Genomic DNA, 5,928 nt, shown 5'->3' on the forward strand with positions numbered 1-5,928 from the left:
GCCTTCCAGATGAGCTATGAAAGTTCTTTTGTCAATTTTGTCTACTTTGGCATTTGCATGTTGTTCCAGTAGACCAAGCTTGGAGAGTGCAGGAAGTGAGGCATGTGGTGTCACAGTGGCTGGTCTGGGAGTGGATTTGGAGGTAGCTGGTGCTGAAGAAGTGTCTGGCACTGATTAGGCAGCAGGTGTTGCTAAGGCAGAAGAGGCCGAAGGGAGAGTGAGTGATTGCTCTGGTGGATTTTCAACCACTTTCTCCGAAGCATCATTGTGCCGAGTGATGTCAATGTCCTGGACAACTTTTACTATGCGATCATATTTGGGGAACAGAGGAACTGTTGCGTCTTAACACAAAGAATGGATTAAGCATGGAAAAGGGAGCGAGGTTTCTTTCTGGTTTGCCCGGACCCCAATCTCAGGGAATATAAGTTGTCCCAAATAAATCTTGATACCCGACATGATGCATGAAATGAGGATCACCTTCTCGAGACTGATGTCAGTCTCATTTCTCATAGGCATTATACGAGAACAGACAAAACTTAGTCAGTACTGGCCTTATTGGGTGAAATCCCTCTTGTGAATCTTCTAGTGCGGTGCAATCCAGGGTGGAGTTCCCTTGGCTATGACAGAGGCTACCCAAGCACGCTCAGATTCCTTATTTGCAATCTTTACGTCAAATTCTGCCATGCCTGGCTCCCATTCTTTGAAATATACATCATTGATTGAGTGGGGATCACAGAGTATTTCAACTCCACGGACTAAGACAGAGTTCAAGTGTAAGTCCCCGTAAAATTTCACAAAGGAATTTTAGGTTTCGTTGTGCCAAGGTAGACTTATATGCCGTGGCTTGGACCTTTTGGGTTGAACAGTGTATCGGGGAGTTGAAACAAATCTTCGAAAGTGTAGGGCATTTTTGCGGTTCATTCTGCGACCGCAGATTCACTTTGCGGGCTGCAGATCTGCCGCAGAGTGAAGCAGAAACTTGAGCTAAATTTTAGGATGATTGTGCGGTCCATTATGCGTCCGCATAACCATTTTGCGGGCCGCAGATCCCATCGCAGAACCAACATGAGAAATTTTCGAAGAACGTTCTGCGGTCCATTATTCGATTGCAAAATAGGTCTACGGACTGTAGAGCGGTCGCGGAATGAGGCATAATCGCTCAGTTCTGGAGGGCAATTGTGCGGTCCATTTTGCGGACCGCAGAAGCATTATGTGGTCGCATATGCAACCGTAGATCTGTGACGGGATTCCATTTTTTGATTTTTATAACCCGACCCTATTTTGATAAATAGCCTTTGGGGCTCATTTTGAAGGCAAAAATCTGATATTTTTAGAGAGAAGTGAGAGTGTTCTAGAGAGAGAAGGAAACCCTAGGCTAATTGTTCATGAATCGTTGCTCAAGACTTGGAGAATTCACAAGGATAATTCACAAGGTCTTCATCTAAGAGGTAAGGTTCTAACCCTAGTCGTCAATTTTGAGTTTGGGCAGAAGATGGAAGATTGGGATTGTGATTTTTGTGTATGAGAGTTGTTATTTATGCATGCGTGTAAATATAAGGATGGTGGGAAAGTAATTGAGCTAATATAAGTAAACTCTTGGTATTGAATGGGTTATGGAGTGAAGAAAATCTTGTAGAAGAACTTTGTGGTCAAATCTGCACACCTAGTGTTTGATGAAATGCCTAAATGAGGTGAACCCATGAATATCTTCCTAATTATGATTCAATTTTGCTATGTTTCTAAATAGATTGGGATTTCTAGGATTTTCGGAACATTGTAGTAATTTAAGGAAAGCTCAAAGCAAGGTATGTTGGCTAAACTCTCTTAGAATTGAATCCCACGGTATTCATGTAATTTATGTAAGTCCCGAGTTGTTCATCATAAAATTGGCTATTCTGAATAAGCTTGTGTTGAAAGATATATGTTCAATATGTATCCCAAATACTTTTATCATGTTATGTTATCATCTGAGAATGTGTTCAAAGTATGGGTTGTGCATTAAAAATGTTTCGACTTCAAGTCAAGTTCAAATGAAGGCTATTGTGCTAAATTTTGTGAAAAATCTCTATGTACCTAAGACTCTTAATTGCTCACATGTGTAATAAAAACCTTGATTTGAAACGCCTTGTTGTTGATGATGATGATGATGTTTGAAAGTGAAAAAGGTGAGCATGAAATACTAAATACGGCCGACGTGCCAAGAATGCTTTTATAATTGTGGCCACTAGTGCCAATGAAATGAAAATATGTGAAAGACGTATGAAAGGAGAGGATTGGTAGAAAAGGATGATGTAGATCCACACATCATTGTGGTGAGATGGCCTAGCCGATCGGGTCGTGATCGGACTCCATGCCGCACATGGTGGTGATTGTGTTGGAAATTGTAATTGAAATTGGGATTGTAGTTGATGTCTCGGATGAGATGGCCTAGCCGATCGGGTCGTGATCGGACCCCGTGCTAAAAGTACGGTGGTATTATGAATGGTGGCATATTGGTACTAAAGATCTCCCAACTTAAAATATGGAAATCTATTTGAACAATGTCTTGGTCGTAACTTGAGGTTTGATGTTGTTTGAGGCTTCCACCGATATTATGATTGTTCTTGCTTGTATTATTAATCGTTCTATTAAGAGGGTGTTTTGTCATTCATACTAGTACTATTCCATATGTACTAATGTCCCTTTTGCCGGGGGCGCTGCATCTTCAATGGATGCAGGTGGTTCCACAGCAGGAGACATTGATTAGTGATAGCGGTAAACCCTCTTCCCATATGACTTGGTGAGCCCTACTCGTGTATTGTGTTTGAGGTATAGCCGGGGCCTTGTTGCCGGCACTATCATAGTACTCTTGTGTATTAGAGGCTTTGTAGACAGAGTGTGGGTTGTATATTAGTGCTGCGGAAGTCAAACAGGTTATGTTGTGTTTGAATTACTTGTTCCACTTCAGACAATGAAAATGTGTGTAATTTGAGACTTTAAAATGAAGTAACTAATGGTAATGAATTGGTATTGTATACATGATCTCTTTATTGTCTAACTAATGAAAATATGTATTATATTTATTCAAAAGTGAGTTTGGGTAGAAATTATCTAACATGCTTACTTCACCGGGTTCACTCGGTTGAGCGCCGGTCGCGCTCCTCGAGTTCGGGGCGTGACATCAAGTATCTATGGTTTCTCTTTTGTTCTGAGTTCCTAGATGCAGCATATGGAGCATAAAATTCCCTAACAACTGTCTCGTTGTACTCCCCCGGAACCTTAGTGAAGAACTCCCATCCCCACTTTTGGATGTTTTCTAGCACATGGGGATATTGTTCTGTAAGACCGGTCAAACTCCGCTGCTTTTCTTCGATGAGCTTTCTTTTTTTCAGGCCATCTCTGTACAGAGTCCAAGAGCTGGAGATCCTGAATCTGATATCCTCACCACTCTTTCTGCATGCTTCGGCCTGGAGGTCAACTGGTGGCACAAGGTCAAGCTATGCCTCCTCCTCTTCAGACTGGGAGGTAGGCTAAAATGATTTTCTGGATGTGCCAGGTCGTTTGCGTTGGGATTGCTATGATTGTGGGCTTATAGCTACAGCCCATATCTTTCATCTAGTGGTGAGTGCTTGTGTTGCTAGGGACTTCTTTGGTGCCATTCCAGATGTCGGAAGATCGAGCAAGCCTCTTGGGTGTGAATCGTGCAAGCAAGGTGAGCCTTTCTCTTTTTCTCTGTGTTTTTCTTTTGTGTTTGTTTTTGTTTTTTTCGTGTCTGGGTGCGTGAAATTAGAGAAGATAGATGGAAAGGAGTGAGAGAAAGAAATTAGGGTTTAATACCTGAGAGTTTTGCGGTGAACTTACCATTGCATAACATATTATGCGGCCACATATGTGTTTTGCGATGGATTAGTACCTGGGTGGTGTGCAACAGATATGCAACCCACTCTGCGGTCGCTGAATCATTTTGCGGGCCACAAAAGTTGAATTTTCTATGCATTTTTAAGGCCCAATTTGAATGATGTTCTGCTTGTTTCTGCGACCATTATGCTGTACGCAAACTTTTTATGCGGCTGCATATGTGGCCGCAAAACACAGCTGAAGCTAAGTTTGCTTTCCTTCATTTTCCCTCTGACTTTGCATCCCATTTCTTTATATTTTGAGTAACTTGCATTTTAAACACACACGTCAAACTGTTCAACACTTACAAATAAACCTACCAAAATAAAAATCTAACAAAAAAATGTTACCAACACATGGGTTGCCTCCCAAGAAGCGCTTGATTTAACGCCGCGGCATGATGATGCTGCCCCACTTTGGCTAATCAGTGGTGGGGATTGGTACAGGACCATCCTTGAGTGTGAATTGTTCTACTAGTTGCCTTTCTCCAATGGTTCCGAGGTAATGCTTCACCCTTTGGCCATTTACTTTGAAAGTTCGAGTCCCGTCCCTTGATTCTAACTAAATAGCGCCATAGGAAGACATACTCACAACTTTGAATGGGCCACATCATTTGGATTTGAGTTTGCCCGGAAAGAACTTCAATCTTGAGTTGAAGAGTAATACCAAGTCACCGGATTTGAATTCTCACTTCAAAATCTTCTTATCATGAACAAACTTCATTCTTTCTTTATACATGGTTGCATTCTCATAGGCATGGAAACAGAACTCTTCCATCTCGTTGAGTTGTGTCATCCTTAGATTAGCAGCTTCGGCCCAGTCAAGATTTAACTTTTTCAATGCCCACAAGGCTTTGTGTTCAAGCTCCACTAGCAAGTGACAAGCCTTACCAAAAACCAACCGGTAAGGTGAGGTGCCAATGGGTGTCTTAAATGCCGTTCGATAGGCCCACAATGCATCATCTAGCTTCTTTGACCAGTTGGTCCTGTTTGCATTATAGTTTTTGCTAGAATGTTTTTGATCTACCGGTTGGTGACTTCAACTTGAGCGCTTGACTGAGGATGATAAGTGTCGCGCCCCATTTTTCTCGCGAAAAGCTGGCTTCGACACGTTACAACTCCTTTTAGAATGGGAGATACAGTGCTAAAGGAGAAGAGTCGTCACCTAACGATTTGAAAGGTGCGTTAGGGTAACTCTGTTTGACTAGTCAACGCCACCAAAGATCGGGTAAGGGCTCAAGTTACCTCAAAGAGAAGGTGTTAGGCACTCCTCGAGGTCCACAACTGTGGGTCCCAGTCGAACATAAGATTATGTGGATTACGATTAAGCTAGGTGATCAAGTAAACAAAGGGAATTCAGAAGTCAAAGAACTTTATTACAACATGATTAATACAGATCTTAGTGCGAATATAGGGATACAACTATTTAGATCTAATAACAACATATAAAGAGGAGGGGGGTCCTAAGTTTTTTAGCCTAAAGGATAACCCCGTGCAACATAAATAATATTTTTTAACTCCCTCAAGATGGGGTGTTACTCATATTATTCAGTGGGCACAGACTATCATCTCCTGCTACCCGATTACTATGTTAAAGTTGTTACCTAAAAGCGTTCTAATTCAATTATAGGTCGTACCCTATGCGTGCACTACCCGTCCCATACCTATGGTCCAGGAGGTATTGGTCCTTTACTTTGGATGGTTCTAGACCTCACTTAGGCTGCTCAGAAATGTCAAAACTAGGCGACATACAAAACACATTGAACTTCACATATAGACAGTCAAGGGCTCAAGTTAGCCTTCACACTTAAACAACAAATGCACGCGAAACAGGTTTTTCATGTTAGGCAGTTCCGAATTAAGGAACTTAAATCCATATAGATATGATTTCTATGTGATAAGGCATCAAGGCATGAAAGCAGTTTCAGGAACCAGCATTGTTTATAGACATGATTATAAAGGGTGTTGCACACTGATTATTGAAATTGCAGATTCCTAGTTATTAGTCCTGTAGATGTTGCGCTTAGGTGATTTACGTAATAGAGGGAGTAGA

Source organism: Nicotiana tomentosiformis, chromosome 10 (assembly GCF_000390325.3).
Source record: "Nicotiana tomentosiformis chromosome 10, ASM39032v3, whole genome shotgun sequence".
Classification (NCBI taxonomy): domain Eukaryota; kingdom Viridiplantae; phylum Streptophyta; class Magnoliopsida; order Solanales; family Solanaceae; genus Nicotiana; species Nicotiana tomentosiformis.